The sequence below is a fragment of the Rhinoderma darwinii genome, unplaced genomic scaffold, assembly GCF_050947455.1.
Source record: "Rhinoderma darwinii isolate aRhiDar2 unplaced genomic scaffold, aRhiDar2.hap1 Scaffold_4066, whole genome shotgun sequence".
NCBI classification, from domain to species: Eukaryota; Metazoa; Chordata; class Amphibia; order Anura; family Rhinodermatidae; genus Rhinoderma; species Rhinoderma darwinii.
In genome coordinates this window covers 21931-44797 of record NW_027463648.1, presented here as the reverse complement: position 1 = coordinate 44797, position 22867 = coordinate 21931, and the positions used below count along the sequence as shown (strand labels likewise).

Genomic DNA, 22867 nt, shown 5'->3' with positions numbered 1-22867 from the left:
TAACGTCAATGGCCATTCTAAGCTGAATGTGCCTGCTCTGGTCAGAACGCAGAAGTTACACAGCTTAAGGCCTCGCTAGTACCAGTGTGGGAGACTGTCTGGGAATCCGTGGTGCGGTTGAGTTTTTATTATGTCGTTTAGATTTTGTTTCACAATCGATTAAAAAGGACTATGGATTAAAGCATTTAATGTCAATGGCCATTCTAAGCTGAATGTCCCTGCTCTCGTCAGATCGCAGAAGTTACACAGCTTAAGGCCTCGCTAGTACCATTGTGGGAGACTGTCTGGGAATCCGTGGTGCGGTTGACTTTTTATTATGTCGTTTAGATTTTGTTTCACAATCGATTAAAAAAGACTATGGATTAAAGCATTTAATGTCAATGGCCATTCTAAGCTGAATGTCCCTGCTCTGGTCAGATCGCAGAAGTTACACAGCTTAAGGCCTCGCTAGTACCAGTGTGGGAGACTGTCTGGGAATCCGTGGTGCGGTTGACTTTTTATTATGTTGGTTAGATTTTGTTTGACAATAGATTAAATAGGACTATGGATTAAGGCTTTTAATGTCAATGGCCATTCTAAGCTGAATGTGACTGCTCTCGTCAGATCGCAGAAGTTACACAGCTTAAGTCCTCGCTAGTTCCAGTGTGGGAGACTGTCTGGGAATCTGTGGTGCGGTTGACTTTTTATTATGTCGTTTAGATTTTGTTTCACAATCGATTAAAAAGGACTATGGATTAAAGCATTTAATGTCAATGGCCATTCTAAGCTGAATGTGCCTGCTCTCGTTAGATCGCAGAAGTTACACAGCTTAACGCCTCGCTAGTACCTGTGTGGGAGACTGTCTGGGAATCCGTGGTGCGGTTGACTTTTTATTATGTCGTTTAGATTTTGTTTCACAATCGATTAAAAAGGACTATGGATTAAAGCATTTAATGTCAATTGCCATTCTAAGCTGAATGTCCCTGCTCTCGTCAGATCGCAGAAGTTACACAGCTTAAGGCCTCGCTAGTACCAGTGTGGGAGACTGTCTGGGAATCTGTGGTGCGGTTGACTTTTTATTACGTCGTTTAGATTTTGTTTCACAATCGATTAAAAAGGACTATGGATTAAAGCCTTTAATGTCAATGGCCATTCTAAGCTGAATGTCCCTGCTCTCGTTAGATCGCAGAAGTTACACAGCTTAACGCCTCGCTAGTACCAGTGTGGGAGACTGTCTGGGAATCCGTGGTACGGTTGACTTTTTACTATGTCGTTTAGATTTTGTTTCACAATAGATTAAATAGGACTATGGATTAAAGCATTTAACGTCAATGGCCATTCTAAGCTGAATGTGCCTGCTCTCGTCAGATCGCAGAAGTTACACAGCTTAAAGCCTCGCTAGTACCGGTGTGGAAGACTGTCTGGGAATCCGTGGTGCGGTTGAATTTTTATTATGTCGTTTAGATTTTGTTTCACAATCGATTAAAAAGGACTATGGATTAAGGCATTTTATGTCAATGGCCATTCTAAGATGAATGTCTCTGCTCTCGTCAGATCGCAGAAGTTACACAGCTTAAGGCCTCGCTAGTACCAGTGTGGGAGACTGTCTGGGAATCCGTGGTGCGGTTGACTTTTTATTATGTCGTTTAGATTTTGTTTCACAATCGATTAAAAAGGACTATGGATTAAAGCATTTACTGTCAATGGCCATTCTAAGCTGAATGTGCCTGCTCTCGTTAGATCGCAGAAGTTACACAGCTTAACGCCTCGCTAGTACCAGTGTGGGAGACTGTCTGGGAATCCGTGGTGCGGTTGACTTTTTATTATGTCGTTTAGATTTTGTTTCACAATCGATTAAAAAAGACTATGGATTAAAGCATTTAATGTCAATGGCCATTCTAAGCTGAATGTCCCTGCTCTCGTCAGATCGCAGAAGTTACACAGCTTAAGGCCTCGCTAGTACCAGTGTGGGAGACTGTCTGGGAATCCGTGGTGCGGTTGACTTATTATTATGTTGTTTAGATTTTGTTTCACAATCGATTAAAAAGGACTATGGATTAAAGCATTTAATGTCAATGGCCATTCTAAGCTGAATGTGCCTGCTCTCGTCAGATCGCAGAAGTTACACAGCTGAAGGACTCGCTAGTACCAGTGTGGGAGACTGTCTGGGAATACGTGGTGCAGTTGCCTTTTTATTATGTCGTTTAGATTTTGTTTCACAATAGATTAAATAGGACTATGGATTAAAGCATTTAACGTCAATGGCCATTCTAAGCTGAATGTGCCTTCTCTCGTCAGAACGCAGAAGTTACACAGCTTAAGGCCTCGCTAGTACCAGTGTGGGAGACTGTCTGGGAATCCGTGGTGCGGTTGAATTTTTATTATGTAGTTTAGATTTTGTTTCACAATCGATTAAAAAGGACTATGGATTAAAGCATTTAATGTCAATGGCCATTTTAAGCTGAATGTCCCTGCTCTCGTCAGATCGCAGAAGTTACACAGCTTAAGGCCTCGCTAGTACCAGTGTGGGAGACTGTCTGGGAATCCGTGGTGCGGTTGACTTTTTATTATGTCGTTTAGATTTTGTTTCACAATCGATTAAAAAGGACTATGGATTAAAGCATTTAAAGTCAATGGCCATTCTAAGCTGAATGTGCCTTCTCTCGTCAGATCGCAGAAGTTACACAGCTTAAGGCCTCGCTAGTACCAGTGTGGGAGACTGTCTGGGAATCCGTGGTGCGGTTGACTTTTTATTATGTCGTTTAGATTATGTTTCACAATAGATTAAATAGGACTATGGATTAAAGCATTTAACGTCAATGGCCATTCTAAGCTGAATGTGCCTGCTCTGGTCAGAACGCAGAAGTTACACAGCTTAAGGCCTCGTTAGTACCAGTGTGGGAGACTGTCTGGGAATCCGTGGTGCGGTTGAATTTTTATTATGTCGTTTAGATTTTGTTTCACAATCGATTAAAAAGGACTATGGATTAAAGCCTTTAATGTCAATGGCCATTCTAAGCTGAATGTCCCTGCTCTCGTTAGATCGCAGAAGTTACACAGCTTAACGCCTCGCTAGTACCAGTGTGGGAGACTGTCTGGGAATCCGTGGTGCGGTTGACTTTTTATTATGTCGTTTAGATTTTGTTTCACAATCGATTAAAAAGGACCATGGATTAAAGCATTTACTGTCAATGGCCATTCTAAGCTGAATGTGCCTGCTCTCGTTAGATCGCAGAAGTTACACAGCTTAACGCCTCACTAGTACCAGTGTGGGAGACTGTCTGGGAATCCATGGTGCGGTTGACTTTTTATTATGTCGTTTAGATTTTTTTTCACAATAGATTAAATAGGACTATGGATTAAAGCGTTTAACGTCAATGGCCATTCTAAGCTGAATGTGCCTGCTCTCGTCCGAACGCAGAAGTTACACAGCTTAAGGCCTCGCTAGTACCAGTGTGGGAGACTGTCTGGGAATCCGTGGTGCGGTTGCCTTTTTATTATGTCGTTTAGATTTTGTTTCACAATCGATTAAAATGGACTATGGATTAAAGCATTTAATGTCAATGGCCATTCTAAGCTGAATGTACCTGCTCTTGTCCGAACGCAGAAGTTACACAGCTTAAGGCCTCGCTAGTACTAGTGTGGGAGACTGTCTGGGAATCCGTGGTGTAATTGCATTTTTATTATGTTGTTTAGATTTTGTTTCACAATCGATTAAAATGGACTATGGATTAAGGCTTTTAATGTCAATGGCCATTCTAAGCTGAATGTGCCTGCTCTCGTCAGATCGCAGAAGATACACAGCTTAAGGCCTCGCTAGTACCAGTGTGGGAGACTGTCTGGGAATCCGTGGTGCGGTTGTCTTTTTATTATGTCATTTAGATTTTGTTTCACAATCGATTAAAATGGACTATGGATTAAAGCATTTAATGGCAATGGCCATTCTAAGCTGAATGTGCCTGCTCTCGTTAGATCGCAGAAGTTACACAGCTTAAGGCCTCGCTAGTACCAGTGTGGGAGACTGTCTGGGAATCAGTGGTGCGGTTTAATTTTTATTATGTCGTTTAGATTTTGTTTCACAATAGATTAAATAGGACTATGGATGAAAGCATATAACGTCAATTGCCATTCTAAGCTGAATGTGCCTGCTCTCGTCAGATCGCAGAAGTTACACAGCTTAAGGCCTCGCTAGTACCAGAGTGGGAGACTGTCTGGGAATCCGTGGTGCGGTTGACTTTTTATTATGTCGTTTAGATTTTGTTTCACAATCGATTAAAAAGGACTATGGATTAAAGCATTTAGTGTCAATGGCCATTCTAAGCTGAATGTGCCTGCTCTCGTCAGATAGCAGAAGTTACACAGCTTAAGGCCTCGCTAGTACCAGTGTGGGAGACTGTCTGGGAATCCGTGGTGCGGTTGACTTTTTATTATGTCGTTTAGATTTTGTTTCACAATCGATTAAAAAGGACTATGGATTAAAGCATTTAATGTCAATGGCCATTCTAAGCTGAATGTGCCTGCTCTCGTCAGATCGCAGAAGTTACACAGCTTAAGGCCTCGCTAGTACCAGTGTGGGAGACTGTCTGGGAATCCGTGGTGCGGTTGACTTTTTATTATGTCGTTTAGATTTTGTTTCACAATAGATTAAATAGGACTATGGATTAAAGCATTTAACGTCAATGGCCATTCTAAGCTGAATGTGCCTGCTCTCGTCAGAACGCAGAAGTTACACAGCTTAAGGCCTTGCTAGTACCAGTGTGGGAGACTGTCTGGGAATCCGTGGTGCGGTTTAATTTTTATTATGTAGTTTAGATTTTGTTTCACAATCGATTAAAAAGGACTATGGATTAAAGCATTTAATGTCAATGGTCATTCTAAGCTGAATGTCCCTGCTCTCGTCAGATCGCAGAAGTTACACAGCTTAAGGCCTCGCTAGTACCAGTGTGGGAGACTGTCTGGGAATCCGTGGTGCGGTTGCCTTTTTATTATGTCGTTTAGATTTTGTTTCACAATCGATTAAAAAGGACTATGGATTAAAGCATTTAGTGTCAATGGCCATTCTAAGCTGAATGTGCCTGCTCTCGTCAGATCGCAGAAGTTACACAGCTTAAGGCCTCGCTAGTACCAGTGTGGGAGACTGTCTGGGAATCCGTGGTGCGGTTGACTTTTTATTATGTCGTTTAGATTTTGTTTCACAATCGATTAAAAAGGACTATGGATTAAAGCATTTAATGTCAATGGCCATTCTAAGCTGAATGTGCCTGCTCTCGTCAGATCGCAGAAGTTACACAGCTTAAGGCCTCGCTAGTACCAGTGTGGGAGACTGTCTGGGAATCCGTGGTGCGGTTGACTTTTTATTATGTTGTTTAGATTTTATTTCACAATAGATTAAATAGGACTATGGATTAAGGCTTTTAATGTCAATGGCCATTCTAAGCTGAATGTGCCTGCTCTCGTCAGATCGCAGAAGTTACACAGCTTAAGGCCTCGCTAGTACCAGTGTGGGAGACTGTCTGGGAATCGGTGGTGCGGTTGACTTTTTATTATGTCGTTTAGATTTTGTTTCACAATCGATTAAAAAGGACTATGGATTAAAGCATTTAATGCCAAAGGCCATTCTAAGCTGAATGTGCCTGCTCTCGTTAGATCGCAGAAGTTACACATCTTAACGCCTCGCTAGTACTAGTGTGGGAGACTGTCTTGGAATCCGTGGTGCGTTTGACTTTTTATTATGTCGTTTAGATTTTGTTTCACAATAGATTAAATAGGACTATGGATTAAAGCATTTAACGTCAATGGCCATTCTAAGCTGAATGTGCCTGCTCTCGTCAGATCGCAGAAGTTACACAGCTTAAGGCCTCGCTAGTACCAGTGTGGGAGACTGTCTGGGAATCCGTGGTGCGGTTGCCTTTTTATTATGTCGTTTAGATTTTGTTTCACAATCGATTAAACAGGACTATGAATTAAAACATTTTTTGATGTCAATGGCCATTCTAAGCTGAATGTGCCTGCTCTCGTCAGATCGCAGAAGTTACACAGCTTAAGGCCTCGCTAGTACCAGTGTGGGAGACTGTCTGGGAATCCGTGGTGCGGTTGACTTTTTATTATGTCGTTTAGATTTTGTTTCACAATAGATTAAATAGGACTATGGATTAAAGCATTTAACGTCAATGGCCATTCTAAGCTGAATGTGCCTGCTCTGGTCAGAATGCAGAAGTTACACAGCTTAAGGCCTCGCTAGTACCAGTGTGGGAGACTGGCTGGGAATCCGTGGTGCGGTTGACTTTTTATTATGTCGTTTAGATTTTGTTTCACAATCGATTAAAAAGGACTATGGATTAAAGCATTTAATGTCAATGGCCATTCTAAGCTGAATGTGCCTGCTCTCGTTAGTTCGCAGAAGTTACACAGCTTAACGCCTCGCTAGTACCAGTGTGGGAGACTGTCTGGGAATCCGTGGTGCGGTTGGATTTTTGTTATGTCGTTTAGATTTTGTTTCACAATAGATTAAATAGGACTATGGATTAAAGCATATAACGTCAATGGCCATTCTAAGCTGAATGTGCCTGCTCTCGTCAGATCGCAGAAGTTACACAGCTTAAGGCCTCGCTAGTACCAGTGTGGGAGACTGTCTGGGAATCCGTGGTGCGGTAGAATTTTTATTATGTCGTTTAGATTTTGTTTCACAATCGATTAAAAAGGACTATGGATTAAAGCATTTAATGTCAATGGCCATTCTAAGCTGAATGTCCCTGCTCTCGTCAGATCGCAGAAATTACACAGCTTAAGGCCTCGCTAGTACCAGTGTGGGAGACTGTCTGGGAATCCGTGGTGCGGTTGACTTTTTATTATGTCGTTTAGATTTTGTTTCACAATCGATTAAAAAGGACTATGGATTAAAGCATTTAAGGTCAATGGCCATTCTAAGCTGAATGTGCCTGCTCTCGTCAGATCGCAGAGGTTACACAGCTTAAGGCCTCGCTAGTACCAGTGTGGGAGACTGTCTGGGAATCCGTGGTGCGGTTGAATTTTTATTATGTCGTTTAGATTTTGTTTCACAATCGATTAAAAAGGACTATGGATTAAAGCCTTTAATGTCAATTGCCATTCTAAGCTGAATGTCCCTGCTCTCGTCAGATCGCAGAAGTTACACAGCTTAAGGCCTCCCTAGTACCAGTGTGGGAGACTGTCTGGGAATCCGTGGCGCGGTTGACTTTTTATTATGTTGTTTAGATTTTGTTTCACAATAGATTAAATAGGACTATGGATTAAGGCTTTTAATGTCAATGGCCATTCTAAGCTGAATGTCCCTGCTCTCGTCAGATCGCAGAAGTTACACAGCTTAAGGCCTCGCTAGTACCAGTGTGGGAGACTGTCTGGGAATCCGTGGTGTGGTTGACTTTTTATTATGTCGTTTAGATTTTGTTTCACAATCGATTAAAAAGGACTATGGATTAAAGCATTTTGATGTCAATGGCCATTCTAAGCTGAATGTGCCTGCTCTAGTTAGATCGCAGAAGTTACACAGCTTAACGCCTCGCTAGTACCAGTGTGGGAGACTGTCTGGGAATCCGTGGTGCGGTTGACTTTTTATTATGTCGTTTAGATTTTGTTTCACAATAGATTAAATAGGACTATGGATGAAAGCATATAACGTCAATTGCCATTCTAAGCTGAATGTGCCTGCTCTCGTCAGATCGCAGAAGTTACACAGCTTAAGGCCTCGCTAGTACCAGAGTGGGAGACTGTCTGGGAATCCGTGGTGCGGTTGACTTTTTATTATGTCGTTTAGATTTTGTTTCACAATCGATTAAAAAGGACTATGGATTAAAGCATTTAATGTCAATGGCCATTCTAAGCTGCATGTGCCTGCTCTCGTTAGTTCGCAGAAGTTACACAGCTTAACGCCTCGCTAGTACCAGTGTGGGAGACTGTCTGGGAATCCGTGGTGCGGTTGGATTTTTGTTATGTCGTTTAGATTTTGTTTCACAATAGATTAAATAGGACTATGGATTAAAGCATATAACGTCAATGGCCATTCTAAGCTGAATGTGCCTGCTCTCGTCAGATCGCAGAAGTTACACAGCTTAAGGCCTCGCTAGTACCAGTGTGGGAGACTGTCTGGGAATCCGTGGTGCGGTAGAATTTTTATTATGTCGTTTAGATTTTGTTTCACAATCGATTAAAAAGGACTATGGATTAAAGCATTTAATGTCAATGGCCATTCTAAGCTGAATGTCCCTGCTCTCGTCAGATCGCAGAAATTACACAGCTTAAGGCCTCGCTAGTACCAGTGTGGGAGACTGTCTGGGAATCCGTGGTGCGGTTGACTTTTTATTATGTCGTTTAGATTTTGTTTCACAATCGATTAAAAAGGACTATGGATTAAAGCATTTAAGGTCAATGGCCATTCTAAGCTGAATGTCCCTGCTCTCGTCAGATCGCAGAAGTTGCACAGTTTAAGGCCTCGCTAGTACCAGTGTGGGAGACTGTCTGGGAATCCGTGGTGCGGTTTTCTTTTTATTATGTCGTTTAGATTTTGTTTCACAATCGATTAAAAAGGACTATGGATTAAAGCATTTAATGTCAATGGCCATTCTAAGCTGAATGTACCTGCTCTCGTCAGATCGCAGAAGTTACACAGCTTAAGGCCTCGCTAGTACCAGTGTGGGAGACTGTCTGGGTATCCGTGGTGCGGTTGACTTTTTATTATGTCGTTTAGATTTTGTTTCACAATAGATTAAATAGGACTATGGATTAAAACATTTAACGTCAATGGCCATTCTAAGCTGAATGTGCCTGCTCTCGTCAGAACGCAGAAGTTACACAGCTTAAGGCCTCGCTAGTACCAGTGTGGGAGACTGTCTGGGAATCCGTGGTGTGGTTGAATTTTTATTATGTCGTTTAGATTTGTTTCACAATCGATTAAAAAAGACTATGGATTAAAGCATTTAAAGTCAATGGCCATTCTAAGCTGAATGTCCCTGCTCTCGTCAGATCGCAGAAGTTACACAGCTTAAGGCCTCGCTAGTACCAGTGTGGGAGACTGTCTGGGAATCCGTGGTGTGGTTGACTTTTTATTATGTTGGTTAGATTTTGTTTCACAATAGATTAAATAGGACTATGGATTAAGGGTTTTAATGTCAATGGCAATTCTAAGCTGAATGTGACTGCTCTCGTCAGATCGCAGAAGTTACACAGCTTAAGGCCTCGCTAGTACCAGTGTGAGAGACTGTCTGGGAATCTGTGGTGCGGTTGACTTTTTATTATGTCGTTTCGATTTTGTTTCACAATCGATTAAAAAGGACTATGGATTAAAGGATTTATCGTCAATGGCCATTCTAAGCTGAATGTGCCTTCTCTCGTCAGAACGCAGAAGTTACACAGCTTAAGGCCTCGCTAGTACCAGTGTGGGAGACTGTCTGGGAATCCGTGGTGCGGTTGAATTTTTATTATGTAGTTTAGATTTTGTTTCACAATCGATTAAAAAGGACTATGGATTAAAGCATTTAATGTCAATGGCCATTTTAAGCTGAATGTCCCTGCTCTCGTCAGATCGCAGAAGTTACACAGCTTAAGGCCTCGCTAGTACCAGTGTGGGAGACTGTCTGGGAATCCGTGGTGCGGTTGACTTTTTATTATGTCGTTTAGATTTTGTTTCACAATCGATTAAAAAGGACTATGGATTAAAGCATTTAATGTCAATGGCCATTCTAAGCTGAATGTCCCTGCTCTCGTCAGATCGCAGAAGTTACACAGCTTAAGGCCTCGCTAGTACCAGTGTGGGAGACTGTCTGGGAATCCGTGGTGCGGTTGACTTTTTATTACGTCGTTTAGATTTTGTTTCACAATCGATTAAAAAGGACTATGGATTAAAGCATTTAATGTCAATGGCCATTCTAAGCTGAATGTGCCTGCTCTCGTCAGATCGCAGAAGTTACACAGCTTAAGGCCTCGCTAGTACCAGTGTGGGAGACTGTCTGGGAATCCGTGGTGCGGTAGAATTTTTATTATGTCGTTTAGATTTTGTTTCACAATCGATTAAAAAGGACTATGGATTAAAGCATTTAATGTCAATGGCCATTCTAAGCTGAATGTCCCTGCTCTCGTCAGATCGTAGAAATTACACAGCTTAAGGCCTCGCTAGTACCAGTGTGGGAGACTGTCTGGGAATCCGTGGTGCGGTTGACTTTTTATTATGTCGTTTAGATTTTGTTTCACAATCGATTAAAAAGGACTATGGATTAAAGCATTTAAGGTCAATGGCCATTCTAAGCTGAATGTGCCTGCTCTCGTCAGATCGCAGAGGTTACACAGCTTAAGGCCTCGCTAGTACCAGTGTGGGAGACTGTCTGGGAATCCGTGGTGCGGTTGAATTTTTATTATGTCGTTTAGATTTTGTTTCACAATCGATTAAAAAGGACTATGGATTAAAGCCTTTAATGTCAATTGCCATTCTAAGCTGAATGTCCCTGCTCTCGTCAGATCGCAGAAGTTACACAGCTTAAGGCCTCCCTAGTACCAGTGTGGGAGACTGTCTGGGAATCCGTGGCGCGGTTGACTTTTTATTATGTTGTTTAGATTTTGTTTCACAATAGATTAAATAGGACTATGGATTAAGGCTTTTAATGTCAATGGCCATTCTAAGCTGAATGTCCCTGCTCTCGTCAGATCGCAGAAGTTACACAGCTTAAGGCCTCGCTAGTACCAGTGTGGGAGACTGTCTGGGAATCCGTGGTGTGGTTGACTTTTTATTATGTCGTTTAGATTTTGTTTCACAATCGATTAAAAAGGACTATGGATTAAAGCATTTTGATGTCAATGGCCATTCTAAGCTGAATGTGCCTGCTCTAGTTAGATCGCAGAAGTTACACAGCTTAACGCCTCGCTAGTACCAGTGTGGGAGACTGTCTGGGAATCCGTGGTGCGGTTGACTTTTCATTATGTCGTTTAGATTTTGTTTCACAATAGATTAAATAGGACTATGGATGAAAGCATATAACGTCAATTGCCATTCTAAGCTGAATGTGCCTGCTCTCGTCAGATCGCAGAAGTTACACAGCTTAAGGCCTCGCTAGTACCAGAGTGGGAGACTGTCTGGGAATCCGTGGTGCGGTTGACTTTTTATTATGTCGTTTAGATTTTGTTTCACAATCGATTAAAAAGGACTATGGATTAAAGCATTTAATGTCAATGGCCATTCTAAGCTGAATGTGCCTGCTCTCGTCAGATCGCAGAAGTTACACAGCTTAAGGCCTCGCTAGTACCAGTGTGGGAGACTGTCTGGGAATCCGTGGTGCGGTTGACTTTTTATTATGTCGTTTAGATTTTGTTTCACAATCGATTAAAAAGGACTATGGATTAAAGCATTTAAGGTCAATGGCCATTCTAAGCTGAATGTGCCTGCTCTCGTCAGATCGCAGAAATTACACAGCTTAAGGCCTCGCTAGTACCAGTGTGGGAGACTGTCTGGGAATCCGTGGTGCGGTTGAATTTTTATTATGTCGTTTAGATTTTGTTTCACAATCGATTAAAAAGGACTATGGATTAAAGCCTTTAATGTCAATTGCCATTCTAAGCTGAATGTCCCTGCTCTCGTCAGATCGCAGAAGTTACACAGCTTAAGGCCTCCCTAGTACCAGTGTGGGAGACTGTCTGGGAATCCGTGGTGCGTTTGACTTTTTATTATGTCGTTTAGATTTTGTTTCACAATCGATTAAAAAGGACTATGGATTAAAGCATTTAATGCCAATGGCCATTCTAAGCTGAATGTGCCTGCTCTCGTTAGATCGCAGAAATTACACAGCTTAACGCCTCGCTAGTACTAGTGTGGGAGACTGTCTGGGAATCTGTGGTGCGGTTGACATTTTATTATGTCGTTTAGATTTTGTGTCACAATAGATTAAATAGGACTATGGATTAAAGTATTTAATGTCAATGGCCATTCTAAGCTGAATGTCCCTGCTCTCGTCAGATCGCAGAAGTTGCACAGCTTAAGGCCTCGCTAGTACAAGTGTGGGAGACTGTCTGGGAATCCGTGGTGCGGTTGACTTTTTATTATGACGTTTAGATTTTGTTTCACAATCGATTAAAAAGGACTATGGATTAAAGCATTTAATGTCAATGGCCATTCTAAGCTGAATGTCCCTGCTCTCGTCAGATCGCAGAAGTTGCACAGTTTAAGGCCTCGCTAGTACCAGTGTGGGAGACTGTCTGGGAATCCGTGGTGCGGTTTTCTTTTTATTATGTCGTTTAGATTTTGTTTCACAATCGATTAAAAAGGACTATGGATTAAAGCATTTAATCTCAATGGCCATTCTAAGCTGAATGTACCTGCTCTCGTCAGATCGCAGAAGTTACACAGCTTAAGGCCTCGCTAGTACCAGTGTGGGAGACTGTCTGGGTATCCGTGGTGCGGTTGACTTTTTATTATGTCGTTTAGATTTTGTTTCACAATAGATTAAATAGGACTATGGATTAAAACATTTAACGTCAATGGCCATTCTAAGCTGAATGTGCCTGCTCTCGTCAGAACGCAGAAGTTACACAGCTTAAGGCCTCGCTAGTACCAGTGTGGGAGACTGTCTGGGAATCCGTGGTGCGGTTGAATTTTTATTATGTTGGTTAGATTTTGTTTCACAATAGATTAAAAAAGACTATGGATTAAAGCATTTAATGTCAATGGCCATTCTAAGCTGAATGTCCCTGCTCTCGTCAGATCGCAGAAGTTACACAGCTTAAGGCCTCGCTAGTACCAGTGTGGGAGACTGTCTGGGAATCCGTGGTGCGGTTGAATTTTTATTATGTTGGTTAGATTTTGTTTCACAATAGATTAAAAAAGACTATGGATTAAAGCATTTAATGTCAATGGCCATTCTAAGCTGAATGTGCCTGCTCTCGTCAGAACGCAGAAGTTACACAGCTTAAGGCCTCGCTAGTACCAGTGTGGGAGACTGTCTGGGAATCCGTGGTGCGGTTGAATTTTTATTATGTTGGTTAGATTTTGTTTCACAATCGATTAAAAAAGACTATGGATTAAAGCATTTAATGTCAATGGCCATTCTAAGCTGATTGTCCCTGCTCTCGTCAGATCGCAGAAGTTACACAGCTTAAGGCCTCGCTAGTACCAGTGTGGGAGACTGTCTGGGAATCCGTGGTGCGGTTGACTTTTTATTATGTCGTTTAGATTTTGTTTCACAATCGATTAAAAAGGACTATGGATTAAAGCATTTAAGGTCAATGGCCATTCTAAGCTGAATGTGCCTGCTCTCGTCAGATCGCAGAAATTACACAGCTTAAGGCCTCGCTAGTACCAGTGTGGGAGACTGTCTGGGAATCCGTGGTGCGGTTGAATTTTTATTATGTCGTTTAGATTTTGTTTCACAATCGATTAAAAAGGACTATGGATTAAAGCCTTTAATGTCAATTGCCATTCTAAGCTGAATGTCCCTGCTCTCGTCAGATCGCAGAAGTTACACAGCTTAAGGCCTCCCTAGTACCAGTGTGGGAGACTGTCTGGGAATCCGTGGTGCGTTTGACTTTTTATTATGTCGTTTAGATTTTGTTTCACAATCGATTAAAAAGGACTATGGATTAAAGCATTTAATGCCAATGGCCATTCTAAGCTGAATGTGCCTGCTCTCGTTAGATCGCAGAAATTACACAGCTTAACGCCTCGCTAGTACTAGTGTGGGAGACTGTCTGGGAATCTGTGGTGCGGTTGACATTTTATTATGTCGTTTAGATTTTGTGTCACAATAGATTAAATAGGACTATGGATTAAAGTATTTAATGTCAAAGGCCATTCTAAGCTGAATGTCCCTGCTCTCGTCAGATCGCAGAAGTTGCACAGCTTAAGGCCTCGCTAGTACAAGTGTGGGAGACTGTCTGGGAATCCGTGGTGCGGTTGACTTTTTATTATGACGTTTAGATTTTGTTTCACAATCGATTAAAAAGGACTATGGATTAAAGCATTTAATGTCAATGGCCATTCTAAGCTGAATGTCCCTGCTCTCGTCAGATCGCAGAAGTTGCACAGTTTAAGGCCTCGCTAGTACCAGTGTGGGAGACTGTCTGGGAATCCGTGGTGCGGTTTTCTTTTTATTATGTCGTTTAGATTTTGTTTCACAATCGATTAAAAAGGACTATGGATTAAAGCATTTAATCTCAATGGCCATTCTAAGCTGAATGTACCTGCTCTCGTCAGATCGCAGAAGTTACACAGCTTAAGGCCTCGCTAGTACCAGTGTGGGAGACTGTCTGGGTATCCGTGGTGCGGTTGACTTTTTATTATGTCGTTTAGATTTTGTTTCACAATAGATTAAATAGGACTATGGATTAAAACATTTAACGTCAATAGCCATTCTAAGCTGAATGTGCCTGCTCTCGTCAGAACGCAGAAGTTACACAGCTTAAGGCCTCGCTAGTACCAGTGTGGGAGACTGTCTGGGAATCCGTGGTGCGGTTGAATTTTTATTATGTTGGTTAGATTTTGTTTCACAATAGATTAAAAAAGACTATGGATTAAAGCATTTAATGTCAATGGCCATTCTAAGCTGAATGTCCCTGCTCTCGTCAGATCGCAGAAGTTACACAGCTTAAGGCCTCGCTAGTACCAGTGTGGGAGACTGTCTGGGAATCCGTGGTGCGGTTGAATTTTTATTATGTTGGTTAGATTTTGTTTCACAATAGATTAAAAAAGACTATGGATTAAAGCATTTAATGTCAATGGCCATTCTAAGCTGAATGTGCCTGCTCTCGTCAGAACGCAGAAGTTACACAGCTTAAGGCCTCGCTAGTACCAGTGTGGGAGACTGTCTGGGAATCCGTGGTGCGGTTGAATTTTTATTATGTTGGTTAGATTTTGTTTCACAATCGATTAAAAAAGACTATGGATTAAAGCATTTAATGTCAATGGCCATTCTAAGCTGAATGTCCCTGCTCTCGTCAGATCGCAGAAGTTACACAGCTTAAGGCCTCGCTAGTACCAGTGTGGGAGACTGTCTGGGAATCCGTGGTGCGGTTGACTTTTTATTATGTTGGTTAGATTTTGTTTCACAATAGATTAAATAGGACTATGGATTAAGGGTTTTAATGTCAATGGCAATTCTAAGCTGAATGTGACTGCTCTCGTCAGATCGCAGAAGTTACACAGCTTAAGGCCTCGCTAGTACCAGTGTGGGAGACTGTCTGGGAATCTGTGGTGCGGTTGACTTTTTATTATGTCGTTTCGATTTTGTTTCACAATCGATTAAAAAGGACTATGGATTAAAGGATTTAACGTCAATGGCCATTCTAAGCTGAATGTCCCTTCTCTCGTCAGAACGCAGAAGTTACACAGCTTAAGGCCTCGCTAGTACCAGTGTGGGAGACTGTCTGGGAATCCGTGGTGCGGTTGAATTTTTATTATGTAGTTTAGATTTTGTTTCACAATCGATTAAAAAGGACTATGGATTAAAGCATTTAATGTCAATGGCCATTTTAAGCTGAATGTCCCTGCTCTCGTCAGATCGCAGAAGTTACACAGCTTAAGGCCTCGCTAGTACCAGTGTGGGAGACTGTCTGGGAATCCGTGGTGCGGTTGACTTTTTATTATGTCGTTTAGATTTTGTTTCACAATCGATTAAAAAGGACTATGGATTAAAGGATTTAATGTCAATGGCCATTCTAAGCTGAATGTCCCTGCTCTCGTCAGATCGCAGAAGTTACACAGCTTAAGGCCTTGCTAGTACCAGTGTGGGAGACTGTCTGGGAATCCGTGGTGCGGTTGACTTTTTATTACGTCGTTTAGATTTTGTTTCACAATCGATTAAAAAGGACTATGGATTAAAGCATTTAATGTCAATGGCCATTCTAAGCTGAATGTGCCTTCTCTCGTCAGATCGCAGAAGTTACACAGCTTAAGGCCTCGCTAGTACCAGTGTGGGAGACTGTCTGGGAATCCGTGGTGCGGTTGACTTTTTATTATGTCGTTTAGATTTTGTTTCACAATAGATTAAATAGGACTATGGATTAAAGCATTTAACGTCAATGGCCATTCTAAGCTGAATGTGCCTGCTCTGGTCAGAACGCAGAAGTTACACAGCTTAAGGCCTCGCTAGTACCAGTGTGGGAGACTGTCTGGGAATCCGTGGTGCGGTTGAATTTTTATTATGTCGTTTAGATTTTGTTTCACAATCGATTAAAAAGGACTATGGATTAAAGCCTTTAATGTCAATGGCCATTCTAAGCTGAATGTCCCTGCTCTCGTTAGATCGCAGAAGTTACACAGCTTAACGCCTCGCTAGTACCAGTGTGGGCGACTGTCTGGGAATCCGTGGTGCGGTTGACTTTTTATTATGTCGTTTAGATTTTGTTTCACAATAGATTAAATAGGACTATGGATTAAGGCTTTTAATGTCAATGGCCGTTCTAAGCTGAATGTGCCTGCTCTCGTCAGATCGCAGAAGTTACACAGCTTAAGGCCTCGCTAGTACCAGTGTAAGGCCTCGCTAGTAATCCGTGGTGCGGTTGACTTTTTATTATGTCGTTTAGATTTTGTTTCACAATCGATTAAAAAGGACCATGGATTAAAGCATTTACTGTCAATGGCCATTCTAAGCTGAATGTGCCTGCTCTCGTTAGATCGCAGAAGTTACACAGCTTAACGCCTCACTAGTACCAGTGTGGGAGACTGTCTGGGAATCCGTGGTGCGGTTGACTTTTTATTATGTCGTTTAGATTTTGTTTCACAATAGATTAAATAGGACTATGGATTAAAGCGTTTAACGTCAATGGCCATTCTAAGCTGAATGTGCCTGCTCTCGTCCGAACGCAGAAGTTACACAGCTTAAGGCCTCGCTAGTACCAGTGTGGGAGACTGTCTGGGAATCCGTGGTGCGGTTGACTTTTTATTATGTCGTTTAGATTTTGTTTCACAATCGATTAAAATGGACTATGGATTAAAGCATTTAATGTCAATGGCCATTCTAAGCTGAATGTGCCTGCTCTCGTCCGAACGCAGAAGTTACACAGCTTAAGGCCTCGCTAGTACCAGTGTGGGAGACTGTCTGGGAATCCGTGGTGTAATTGCATTTTTATTATGTCATTTAGATTTTGTTTCACAATCGATTAAAATGGACTATGGATTAAAGCATTTAATGTCAATGGCCATTCTAAGCTGAATGTGCCTGCTCTCGTTAGATCGCAGAAGTTACACAGCTTAACGCCTCGCTAGTACCAGTGTGGGAGACTGTCTGGGAATCCGTGGTGCGGTTGACTTTTTATTATGTCGTTTAGATTTTTTTTCACAATAGATTAAATAGGACTATGGATTAAAGCATTTAACGTCAATGGCCATTCTAAGCTGAATGTGCCTTCTCTCATCAGAACGCAGAAGTTACACAGCTTAAGGCCTCGCTAGTACCAGTGTGGGAGACTGTCTGGGAATCCGTGGTGCGGTTGAATTTCTATTATGTCGTTTAGATTTTGTTTCACAATCGATTAAAAAGGACTATGGATTAAAGCATTTAATGTCAATGGCCATTCTAAGCTGAATGCCCCTGCTCTCGTCAGATCGCAGAAGTTACACAGCTTAAGGCCTCGCTAGTACCAGTTTGGGAGACTGTCTGGGAATCCGTGGTGCGGTTGACTTTTTATTATGTCGTTTAGATTTTGTTTCACAATCGATTAAAAAGGACTATGGATTAAAGCATCTAATGTTAATGGCCATTCTAAGCTGAATGTCCCTGCTCTCGTCAGATCGCAGAAGTTACACAGCTTAAATCCTCGCTAGTACCAGTGTGGGAGACTGTCTGGGAATCTGTGGTGTGGTTGACTTTTTATTATGTCGTTTAGATTTTGTTTCACAATAGATTAAATAGGACTATGGATTAAAGCATTTAATGTCAATGGCCATTCTAAGCTGAATGTGCCTGCTCTCGTCAGATCACAGAAGTTACACAGCTTAAGGCCTCGCTAGTACCAGTTTGGGAGACTGTCTGGGAATCCGTGGTGCGGTTGACTTTTTATTATGTCGTTTAGATTTTGTTTCACAATCGATTAAAAAGGACTATGGATTAAAGCATCTAATGTTAATGGCCATTCTAAGCTGAATGTCCCTGCTCTCGTCAGATCGCAGAAGTTACACAGCTTAAATCCTCGCTAGTACCAGTGTGGGAGACTGTCTGGGAATCTGTGGTGTGGTTGACTTTTTATTATGTCGTTTAGATTTTGTTTCACAATAGATTAAATAGGACTATGGATTAAAGCATTTAATGTCAATGGCCATTCTAAGCTGAATGTCCCTGCTCTCGTCAGATCGCAGAAGTTACACAGCTTAACGCCTCGCTAGTACCAGTGTGAGAGACTGTCTGGGAATCCGTGGTGCGGTTGACTATTTATTATGTCGTTTAGATTTTGTTTCACAATAGATTAAATAGGACTATGGATTAAAGCATTTAACGTCAATGGCCATTCTAAGCTGAATGTGCCTGCTCTCGTCAGATCGCAGAAGTTACACAGCTTAAGGCCTCGCTAGTACCAGTGTGGGAGACTGTCTGGGAATCCGTGGTGCGGTTGAATTTTTATTATGTCGTTTAGATTTTGTTTCACAATCGATTAAAAAGGACTATGGATTAAAGCATTTAATGTCAATGGCTATTCTAAGCTGAATGTCCCTGCTCTGGTCAGATTGCAGTAGTTACACAGCTTAAGGCCTCGCTAGTACCAGTGTGGGAGACTGTCTGGGAATCCGTGGTGCGGTTGACTTTTTATTATGTCGTTTAGATTTTGTTTCACAATCGATTAAAAAGGACTATGGATTAAAGCATTTTTTGATGTCAATGGCCATTCTAAGCTGAATGTACCTGCTCTCGTCAGATCGCAGAAGTTACACAGCTTAAGGCCTCGCTAGTACCAGTGTGGGAGACTGTCTGGGAATCCGTGGTGCGGTTGACTTTTTATTATGTCGTTTAGATTTTGTTTCACAATCGATTAAAAAGTACTATGCATTAAAGCATTTAATGTCAATGGCCATTCTAAGCTGAATGTGCCTGCTCTCGTCAGATCGCAGAAGTTACACAGCTTAAGGCCTCGCTAGTACCAGTGTGGGAGACTGTCTGGGAATCCGTGGTGCGGTTGACTTTTTATTATGTCGTTTAGATTTTGTTTCACAATAGATTAAATAGGACTATGGATTAAAGCATTTAACGTCAATGGCCATTCTAAGCTGAATGTGCCTGCTCTGGTCAGAACGCAGAAGTTACACAGCTTAAGGCCTTGCTAGTTCCAGTGTGGGAGACTGTCTGGGAATCCGTGGTGCGGTTGAATTTTTATTATGTCGTTTAGATTTTGTTTCACAATCGATTAAAAAGGACTATGGATTAAAGCCTTTAATGTCAATGGCCATTCTAAGCTGAATGTCCCTACTCTCGTCAGATCGCAGAAGTTACACAGCTTAAGGCCTCGCTAGTACCAGTGTGGGAGACTGTCTGGGAATCCGTGGTGCGGTTGACTTTTTATTATGTTGTTTAGATTTTGTTTCACAATAGATTAAATAGGACTATGGATTAAGGCTTTTAATGTCAATGGTCATTCTAAGCTGAATGTGCCTGCTCTCGTCAGATCGCAGAAGTTACACAGCTTAAGGCCTCGCTAGTACCAGTGTGGGAGACTGTCTGGGAATCCGTGGTGCGGTTGACTTTTTATTATGTCGTTTAGATTTTGTTTCACAATCGATTAAAAAGGACTATGGATTAAAGCATTTTTTGATGTCAATGGCCCTTCTAAGCTGAATGTGCCTGCTCTCGTCAGATCGCAGAAGTTACACAGCTTAAGGCCTCGCTAGTACCAGTGTGGGAGACTGTCTGGGAATCCGTGGTGCGGTTGACTTTTTATTATGTCGTTTAGATTTTGTTTCACAATCGATTAAAAAGTACTATGGATTAAAGCATTTAATGTCAATGGCCTTTCTAAGCTGAATGTGCCTGCTCTCGTCAGATCGCAGAAGTTACACAGCTTAAGGCCTCGCTAGTACCAGTGTGGGAGACTGTCTGGGAATCCGTGGTGCGGTTGAATTTTTATTATGTCGTTTAGATTTTGTTTCACAATCGATTAAAAAGGACTATGGATTAAAGCCTTTAATGTCAATGGCCATTCTAAGCTGAATGTCCCTGCTCTCGTCAGATCGCAGAAGTTACACAGCTTAAGGCCTCCTTAGTACCAGTGTGGGAGACTGTCTGGGAATCCGTGGTGCGGTTGCCTTTTTATTATGTTGTTTAGATTTTGTTTCACAATAGATTAAATAGGACTATGGATTAAGGCTTTTAATGTCAAAGGCCATTCTAAGCTGAATGTGCCTGCTCTCGTCAGATCGCAGAAGTTACACAGCTTAAGGCCTCGCTAGTACCAGTGTGGGAGACTGTCTGGGAATCCGTGGTGCGGTTTAATTTTTATTATGTCGTTTCGATTTTGTTTCACAATCGATTAAAAAGGACTATGGATTAAAGCATTTAATGTCAATGGCCATTCTAAGCTGAATGTGCCTGCTCTAGTTAGATCGCAAAAGTTACACAGCTTAACGCCTCAGCTAGTACCAGTGTGGGAGACTGTCTGGGAATCCGTGGTGCGGTTGACTTTTTATTATGTCGTTTAGATTTTGTTTCACAATAGATTAAATAGGACTATGGATGAAAGCATATAACGTCAATTGCCATTCTAAGCTGAATGTGCCTGCTCTCGTCAGATCGCAGAAGTTACACAGCTTAAGGCCTCGCTAGTACCAGTGTGGGAGACTGTCTGTGAATCCGTGGTGCGGTTGACTTTTTATTATGTTGTTTAGATTTTATTTCACAATAGATTAAATAGGACTATGGATTAAGGCTTTTAATGTCAATGGCCATTCTAAGCTGAATGTGCCTGCTCTCGTCAGATCGCAGAAGTTACACAGCTTAAGGCCTCGCTAGTACCAGTGTGGGAGACTGTCTGGGAATCCGTGGTGCGTTTGACTTTTTATTATGTCGTTTAGATTTTGTTTCACAATCGATTAAAAAGGACTATGGATTAAAGCATTTAATGCCAATGGCCATTCTAAGCTGAATGTGCCTGCTCTCGTTAGATCGCAGAAGTTACACAGCTTAACGCCTCGCTAGTACTAGTGTGGGAGACTGTCTGGGAATCTGTGGTGCGGTTGACTTTTTATTATGTCGTTTAGATTTTGTTTCACAATAGATTAAATAGGACTATGGATGAAAGCATATAACGTCAATTGCCATTCTAAGCTGAATGTGCCTGCTCTCGTCAGATCGCAGAAGTTACACAGCTTAAGGCCTCGCTAGTACCAGAGTGGGAGACTGTCTGGGAATCCGTGGTGCGGTTGACTTTTTATTATGTCGTTTAGATTTTGTTTCACAATCGATTAAAAAGGACTATGGATTAAAGCATTTAATGTCAATGGCCATTCTAAGCTGAATGTGCCTGCTCTCGTCAGATCGCAGAAGTTACACAGCTTAAGGCCTCGCTAGTACCAGTGTGGGAGACTGTCTGTGAATCCGTGGTGCGGTTGACTTTTTATTATGTTGTTTAGATTTTATTTCACAATAGATTAAATAGGACTATGGATTAAGGTTTTTAATGTCAATGGCCATTCTAAGCTGAATGTGCCTGCTCTCGTCAGATCGCAGAAGTTACACAGCTTAAGGCCTCGCTAGTACCAGTGTGAGAGACTGTCTGGGAATCCGTGGTGCGTTTGACTTTTTATTATGTCGTTTAGATTTTGTTTCACAATCGATTAAAAAGGACTATGGATTAAAGCATTTAATGCCAATGGCCATTCTAAGCTGAATGTGCCTGCTCTCGTTAGATCGCAGAAGTTACACAGCTTAACGCCTCGCTAGTACTAGTGTGGGAGACTGTCTGGGAATCTGTGGTGCGGTTGACTTTTTATTATGTCGTTTAGATTTTGTTTCACAATAGATTAAATAGGACTATGGATTAAAGCATTTAACGTCAATGGCCGTTCTAAGCTGAATGTGCCTGCTCTCGTCAGATCGCAGAAGTTACACAGCTTAAGGCCTCGCTAGTACCAGTGTGGGAGACTGTCTGGGAATCCGTGGTGCGGTTGACTTTTTATTATGTCATTTAGATTTTGTTTCACAATCGATTAAAAAGGACTATGGATTAAAGCATTTAATGTCAATGGCCATTCTAAGCTGAATGTCCCTGCTCTCGTCAGATCGCAGAAGTTACACAGCTTAAGGCCTCGCTAGTACCAGTGTGGGAGACTGTCTGGGAATCCGTGGTGCGGTTTTCTTTTTATTATGTCGTTTAGATTTTGCTTCACAATCGATTAAAAAGGACTATGGATTAAAGCATTTAATGTCAATGGCCATTCTAAGCTGAATGTGCCTGCTCTCGTCAGATCGCAGAAGTTACACAGCTTAAGGCCTCGCTAATACCAGTCTGGGAGACTGTCTGGGAATCCGTGGTGCGGCTGACTTTTTATTATGTCGTTTAGATTTTGTTTCACAATAGATTAAATAGGACTATGGATTAAAACTTTTAACGCCAATGGCCATTCTAAGCTGAATGTGCCTGCTCTCGTCAGAACGCAGAAGTTACACAGCTTAAGGCCTCGCTAGTACCAGTGTGGGAGACTGTCTGGGAATCCGTGGTGCGGTTGAATTTTTATTATGTCGTTTAGATTTTGTTTCACAATCGATTAAAAAGGACTATGGATTAAAGCATTTAATGTCAATGGTCATTCTAAGCTGAATGTCCCTGCTCTCGTCAGATCGCAGAAGTTACACAGCTTAAGGCCTCGCTAGTACCAGTGTGGGAGACTGTCTGGGAATCCGTGGTGCGGTTGCCTTTTTATTATGTCGTTTAGATTTTGTTTCACAATCGATTAAAA

General features: G+C 41.9%; 97 pseudogenes; all 97 read left to right on the top strand.

Moving 5' to 3' along the window:
• Window positions 1-4: 4 nt before the first annotated feature.
• LOC142709277 (5S ribosomal RNA) lies at window positions 5-123 on the top strand (annotated as a pseudogene).
• A 67-nt stretch (window positions 124-190) lies between these two features.
• Window positions 191-309, top strand: LOC142709107 (5S ribosomal RNA; annotated as a pseudogene).
• A 67-nt stretch (window positions 310-376) lies between these two features.
• LOC142709233 (5S ribosomal RNA) lies at window positions 377-495 on the top strand (annotated as a pseudogene).
• A 253-nt stretch (window positions 496-748) lies between these two features.
• LOC142709290 (5S ribosomal RNA) lies at window positions 749-867 on the top strand (annotated as a pseudogene).
• A 67-nt stretch (window positions 868-934) lies between these two features.
• LOC142709106 (5S ribosomal RNA) lies at window positions 935-1053 on the top strand (annotated as a pseudogene).
• Window positions 1054-1120: 67 nt separating this feature from the next.
• Window positions 1121-1239, top strand: LOC142709359 (5S ribosomal RNA; annotated as a pseudogene).
• Window positions 1240-1492: 253 nt separating this feature from the next.
• On the top strand, window positions 1493-1611 carry LOC142709293 (5S ribosomal RNA; annotated as a pseudogene).
• A 67-nt stretch (window positions 1612-1678) lies between these two features.
• LOC142709270 (5S ribosomal RNA) lies at window positions 1679-1797 on the top strand (annotated as a pseudogene).
• Window positions 1798-1864: 67 nt separating this feature from the next.
• LOC142709092 (5S ribosomal RNA) lies at window positions 1865-1983 on the top strand (annotated as a pseudogene).
• A 67-nt stretch (window positions 1984-2050) lies between these two features.
• Window positions 2051-2169, top strand: LOC142709340 (5S ribosomal RNA; annotated as a pseudogene).
• Window positions 2170-2236: 67 nt separating this feature from the next.
• On the top strand, window positions 2237-2355 carry LOC142709311 (5S ribosomal RNA; annotated as a pseudogene).
• Window positions 2356-2422: 67 nt separating this feature from the next.
• Window positions 2423-2541, top strand: LOC142709189 (5S ribosomal RNA; annotated as a pseudogene).
• A 67-nt stretch (window positions 2542-2608) lies between these two features.
• On the top strand, window positions 2609-2727 carry LOC142709250 (5S ribosomal RNA; annotated as a pseudogene).
• Window positions 2728-2794: 67 nt separating this feature from the next.
• LOC142709236 (5S ribosomal RNA) lies at window positions 2795-2913 on the top strand (annotated as a pseudogene).
• Window positions 2914-2980: 67 nt separating this feature from the next.
• LOC142709300 (5S ribosomal RNA) lies at window positions 2981-3099 on the top strand (annotated as a pseudogene).
• Window positions 3100-3352: 253 nt separating this feature from the next.
• Window positions 3353-3471, top strand: LOC142709380 (5S ribosomal RNA; annotated as a pseudogene).
• Window positions 3472-3538: 67 nt separating this feature from the next.
• Window positions 3539-3657, top strand: LOC142709297 (5S ribosomal RNA; annotated as a pseudogene).
• A 67-nt stretch (window positions 3658-3724) lies between these two features.
• LOC142709216 (5S ribosomal RNA) lies at window positions 3725-3843 on the top strand (annotated as a pseudogene).
• A 253-nt stretch (window positions 3844-4096) lies between these two features.
• Window positions 4097-4215, top strand: LOC142709384 (5S ribosomal RNA; annotated as a pseudogene).
• Window positions 4216-4282: 67 nt separating this feature from the next.
• LOC142709193 (5S ribosomal RNA) lies at window positions 4283-4401 on the top strand (annotated as a pseudogene).
• Window positions 4402-4468: 67 nt separating this feature from the next.
• LOC142709295 (5S ribosomal RNA) lies at window positions 4469-4587 on the top strand (annotated as a pseudogene).
• A 67-nt stretch (window positions 4588-4654) lies between these two features.
• Window positions 4655-4773, top strand: LOC142709275 (5S ribosomal RNA; annotated as a pseudogene).
• Window positions 4774-4840: 67 nt separating this feature from the next.
• On the top strand, window positions 4841-4959 carry LOC142709208 (5S ribosomal RNA; annotated as a pseudogene).
• A 67-nt stretch (window positions 4960-5026) lies between these two features.
• Window positions 5027-5145, top strand: LOC142709283 (5S ribosomal RNA; annotated as a pseudogene).
• Window positions 5146-5212: 67 nt separating this feature from the next.
• Window positions 5213-5331, top strand: LOC142709271 (5S ribosomal RNA; annotated as a pseudogene).
• A 67-nt stretch (window positions 5332-5398) lies between these two features.
• On the top strand, window positions 5399-5517 carry LOC142709158 (5S ribosomal RNA; annotated as a pseudogene).
• Window positions 5518-5770: 253 nt separating this feature from the next.
• Window positions 5771-5889, top strand: LOC142709126 (5S ribosomal RNA; annotated as a pseudogene).
• Window positions 5890-5959: 70 nt separating this feature from the next.
• On the top strand, window positions 5960-6078 carry LOC142709259 (5S ribosomal RNA; annotated as a pseudogene).
• Window positions 6079-6145: 67 nt separating this feature from the next.
• Window positions 6146-6264, top strand: LOC142709308 (5S ribosomal RNA; annotated as a pseudogene).
• A 253-nt stretch (window positions 6265-6517) lies between these two features.
• On the top strand, window positions 6518-6636 carry LOC142709222 (5S ribosomal RNA; annotated as a pseudogene).
• Window positions 6637-6703: 67 nt separating this feature from the next.
• On the top strand, window positions 6704-6822 carry LOC142709390 (5S ribosomal RNA; annotated as a pseudogene).
• A 67-nt stretch (window positions 6823-6889) lies between these two features.
• LOC142709267 (5S ribosomal RNA) lies at window positions 6890-7008 on the top strand (annotated as a pseudogene).
• Window positions 7009-7075: 67 nt separating this feature from the next.
• LOC142709238 (5S ribosomal RNA) lies at window positions 7076-7194 on the top strand (annotated as a pseudogene).
• A 67-nt stretch (window positions 7195-7261) lies between these two features.
• LOC142709152 (5S ribosomal RNA) lies at window positions 7262-7380 on the top strand (annotated as a pseudogene).
• A 254-nt stretch (window positions 7381-7634) lies between these two features.
• On the top strand, window positions 7635-7753 carry LOC142709372 (5S ribosomal RNA; annotated as a pseudogene).
• A 253-nt stretch (window positions 7754-8006) lies between these two features.
• Window positions 8007-8125, top strand: LOC142709219 (5S ribosomal RNA; annotated as a pseudogene).
• A 67-nt stretch (window positions 8126-8192) lies between these two features.
• On the top strand, window positions 8193-8311 carry LOC142709389 (5S ribosomal RNA; annotated as a pseudogene).
• A 253-nt stretch (window positions 8312-8564) lies between these two features.
• On the top strand, window positions 8565-8683 carry LOC142709120 (5S ribosomal RNA; annotated as a pseudogene).
• Window positions 8684-8750: 67 nt separating this feature from the next.
• Window positions 8751-8869, top strand: LOC142709194 (5S ribosomal RNA; annotated as a pseudogene).
• A 66-nt stretch (window positions 8870-8935) lies between these two features.
• On the top strand, window positions 8936-9054 carry LOC142709151 (5S ribosomal RNA; annotated as a pseudogene).
• Window positions 9055-9307: 253 nt separating this feature from the next.
• LOC142709310 (5S ribosomal RNA) lies at window positions 9308-9426 on the top strand (annotated as a pseudogene).
• A 67-nt stretch (window positions 9427-9493) lies between these two features.
• LOC142709188 (5S ribosomal RNA) lies at window positions 9494-9612 on the top strand (annotated as a pseudogene).
• Window positions 9613-9679: 67 nt separating this feature from the next.
• On the top strand, window positions 9680-9798 carry LOC142709091 (5S ribosomal RNA; annotated as a pseudogene).
• A 67-nt stretch (window positions 9799-9865) lies between these two features.
• Window positions 9866-9984, top strand: LOC142709218 (5S ribosomal RNA; annotated as a pseudogene).
• Window positions 9985-10051: 67 nt separating this feature from the next.
• Window positions 10052-10170, top strand: LOC142709191 (5S ribosomal RNA; annotated as a pseudogene).
• A 67-nt stretch (window positions 10171-10237) lies between these two features.
• LOC142709266 (5S ribosomal RNA) lies at window positions 10238-10356 on the top strand (annotated as a pseudogene).
• A 67-nt stretch (window positions 10357-10423) lies between these two features.
• On the top strand, window positions 10424-10542 carry LOC142709237 (5S ribosomal RNA; annotated as a pseudogene).
• A 67-nt stretch (window positions 10543-10609) lies between these two features.
• On the top strand, window positions 10610-10728 carry LOC142709150 (5S ribosomal RNA; annotated as a pseudogene).
• A 254-nt stretch (window positions 10729-10982) lies between these two features.
• On the top strand, window positions 10983-11101 carry LOC142709326 (5S ribosomal RNA; annotated as a pseudogene).
• Window positions 11102-11168: 67 nt separating this feature from the next.
• On the top strand, window positions 11169-11287 carry LOC142709247 (5S ribosomal RNA; annotated as a pseudogene).
• A 67-nt stretch (window positions 11288-11354) lies between these two features.
• Window positions 11355-11473, top strand: LOC142709144 (5S ribosomal RNA; annotated as a pseudogene).
• A 439-nt stretch (window positions 11474-11912) lies between these two features.
• Window positions 11913-12031, top strand: LOC142709322 (5S ribosomal RNA; annotated as a pseudogene).
• Window positions 12032-12284: 253 nt separating this feature from the next.
• LOC142709240 (5S ribosomal RNA) lies at window positions 12285-12403 on the top strand (annotated as a pseudogene).
• Window positions 12404-12470: 67 nt separating this feature from the next.
• Window positions 12471-12589, top strand: LOC142709117 (5S ribosomal RNA; annotated as a pseudogene).
• Window positions 12590-12656: 67 nt separating this feature from the next.
• Window positions 12657-12775, top strand: LOC142709202 (5S ribosomal RNA; annotated as a pseudogene).
• Window positions 12776-12842: 67 nt separating this feature from the next.
• LOC142709116 (5S ribosomal RNA) lies at window positions 12843-12961 on the top strand (annotated as a pseudogene).
• Window positions 12962-13028: 67 nt separating this feature from the next.
• Window positions 13029-13147, top strand: LOC142709130 (5S ribosomal RNA; annotated as a pseudogene).
• Window positions 13148-13214: 67 nt separating this feature from the next.
• Window positions 13215-13333, top strand: LOC142709142 (5S ribosomal RNA; annotated as a pseudogene).
• An 811-nt stretch (window positions 13334-14144) lies between these two features.
• On the top strand, window positions 14145-14263 carry LOC142709239 (5S ribosomal RNA; annotated as a pseudogene).
• Window positions 14264-14330: 67 nt separating this feature from the next.
• On the top strand, window positions 14331-14449 carry LOC142709133 (5S ribosomal RNA; annotated as a pseudogene).
• Window positions 14450-14516: 67 nt separating this feature from the next.
• LOC142709201 (5S ribosomal RNA) lies at window positions 14517-14635 on the top strand (annotated as a pseudogene).
• Window positions 14636-14702: 67 nt separating this feature from the next.
• Window positions 14703-14821, top strand: LOC142709115 (5S ribosomal RNA; annotated as a pseudogene).
• Window positions 14822-14888: 67 nt separating this feature from the next.
• Window positions 14889-15007, top strand: LOC142709090 (5S ribosomal RNA; annotated as a pseudogene).
• Window positions 15008-15074: 67 nt separating this feature from the next.
• LOC142709291 (5S ribosomal RNA) lies at window positions 15075-15193 on the top strand (annotated as a pseudogene).
• A 67-nt stretch (window positions 15194-15260) lies between these two features.
• On the top strand, window positions 15261-15379 carry LOC142709334 (5S ribosomal RNA; annotated as a pseudogene).
• A 67-nt stretch (window positions 15380-15446) lies between these two features.
• Window positions 15447-15565, top strand: LOC142709186 (5S ribosomal RNA; annotated as a pseudogene).
• Window positions 15566-15632: 67 nt separating this feature from the next.
• LOC142709140 (5S ribosomal RNA) lies at window positions 15633-15751 on the top strand (annotated as a pseudogene).
• A 67-nt stretch (window positions 15752-15818) lies between these two features.
• LOC142709249 (5S ribosomal RNA) lies at window positions 15819-15937 on the top strand (annotated as a pseudogene).
• Window positions 15938-16004: 67 nt separating this feature from the next.
• On the top strand, window positions 16005-16123 carry LOC142709264 (5S ribosomal RNA; annotated as a pseudogene).
• A 67-nt stretch (window positions 16124-16190) lies between these two features.
• LOC142709313 (5S ribosomal RNA) lies at window positions 16191-16309 on the top strand (annotated as a pseudogene).
• A 252-nt stretch (window positions 16310-16561) lies between these two features.
• LOC142709292 (5S ribosomal RNA) lies at window positions 16562-16680 on the top strand (annotated as a pseudogene).
• Window positions 16681-16747: 67 nt separating this feature from the next.
• On the top strand, window positions 16748-16866 carry LOC142709100 (5S ribosomal RNA; annotated as a pseudogene).
• A 67-nt stretch (window positions 16867-16933) lies between these two features.
• LOC142709257 (5S ribosomal RNA) lies at window positions 16934-17052 on the top strand (annotated as a pseudogene).
• Window positions 17053-17119: 67 nt separating this feature from the next.
• On the top strand, window positions 17120-17238 carry LOC142709269 (5S ribosomal RNA; annotated as a pseudogene).
• A 67-nt stretch (window positions 17239-17305) lies between these two features.
• Window positions 17306-17424, top strand: LOC142709282 (5S ribosomal RNA; annotated as a pseudogene).
• Window positions 17425-17491: 67 nt separating this feature from the next.
• Window positions 17492-17610, top strand: LOC142709374 (5S ribosomal RNA; annotated as a pseudogene).
• A 253-nt stretch (window positions 17611-17863) lies between these two features.
• On the top strand, window positions 17864-17982 carry LOC142709211 (5S ribosomal RNA; annotated as a pseudogene).
• Window positions 17983-18421: 439 nt separating this feature from the next.
• Window positions 18422-18540, top strand: LOC142709167 (5S ribosomal RNA; annotated as a pseudogene).
• A 256-nt stretch (window positions 18541-18796) lies between these two features.
• On the top strand, window positions 18797-18915 carry LOC142709087 (5S ribosomal RNA; annotated as a pseudogene).
• A 67-nt stretch (window positions 18916-18982) lies between these two features.
• LOC142709235 (5S ribosomal RNA) lies at window positions 18983-19101 on the top strand (annotated as a pseudogene).
• Window positions 19102-19354: 253 nt separating this feature from the next.
• On the top strand, window positions 19355-19473 carry LOC142709244 (5S ribosomal RNA; annotated as a pseudogene).
• Window positions 19474-19540: 67 nt separating this feature from the next.
• On the top strand, window positions 19541-19659 carry LOC142709083 (5S ribosomal RNA; annotated as a pseudogene).
• A 70-nt stretch (window positions 19660-19729) lies between these two features.
• LOC142709153 (5S ribosomal RNA) lies at window positions 19730-19848 on the top strand (annotated as a pseudogene).
• A 67-nt stretch (window positions 19849-19915) lies between these two features.
• Window positions 19916-20034, top strand: LOC142709248 (5S ribosomal RNA; annotated as a pseudogene).
• Window positions 20035-20101: 67 nt separating this feature from the next.
• On the top strand, window positions 20102-20220 carry LOC142709256 (5S ribosomal RNA; annotated as a pseudogene).
• A 67-nt stretch (window positions 20221-20287) lies between these two features.
• Window positions 20288-20406, top strand: LOC142709343 (5S ribosomal RNA; annotated as a pseudogene).
• Window positions 20407-20660: 254 nt separating this feature from the next.
• On the top strand, window positions 20661-20779 carry LOC142709118 (5S ribosomal RNA; annotated as a pseudogene).
• Window positions 20780-20847: 68 nt separating this feature from the next.
• On the top strand, window positions 20848-20964 carry LOC142709347 (5S ribosomal RNA; annotated as a pseudogene).
• A 68-nt stretch (window positions 20965-21032) lies between these two features.
• On the top strand, window positions 21033-21151 carry LOC142709355 (5S ribosomal RNA; annotated as a pseudogene).
• A 67-nt stretch (window positions 21152-21218) lies between these two features.
• On the top strand, window positions 21219-21337 carry LOC142709203 (5S ribosomal RNA; annotated as a pseudogene).
• A 67-nt stretch (window positions 21338-21404) lies between these two features.
• On the top strand, window positions 21405-21523 carry LOC142709149 (5S ribosomal RNA; annotated as a pseudogene).
• A 253-nt stretch (window positions 21524-21776) lies between these two features.
• On the top strand, window positions 21777-21895 carry LOC142709354 (5S ribosomal RNA; annotated as a pseudogene).
• A 67-nt stretch (window positions 21896-21962) lies between these two features.
• Window positions 21963-22081, top strand: LOC142709137 (5S ribosomal RNA; annotated as a pseudogene).
• A 67-nt stretch (window positions 22082-22148) lies between these two features.
• Window positions 22149-22267, top strand: LOC142709246 (5S ribosomal RNA; annotated as a pseudogene).
• A 67-nt stretch (window positions 22268-22334) lies between these two features.
• Window positions 22335-22453, top strand: LOC142709315 (5S ribosomal RNA; annotated as a pseudogene).
• Window positions 22454-22520: 67 nt separating this feature from the next.
• Window positions 22521-22639, top strand: LOC142709215 (5S ribosomal RNA; annotated as a pseudogene).
• A 67-nt stretch (window positions 22640-22706) lies between these two features.
• On the top strand, window positions 22707-22825 carry LOC142709207 (5S ribosomal RNA; annotated as a pseudogene).
• The last annotated feature ends 42 nt before the right edge of the window (window positions 22826-22867 follow it).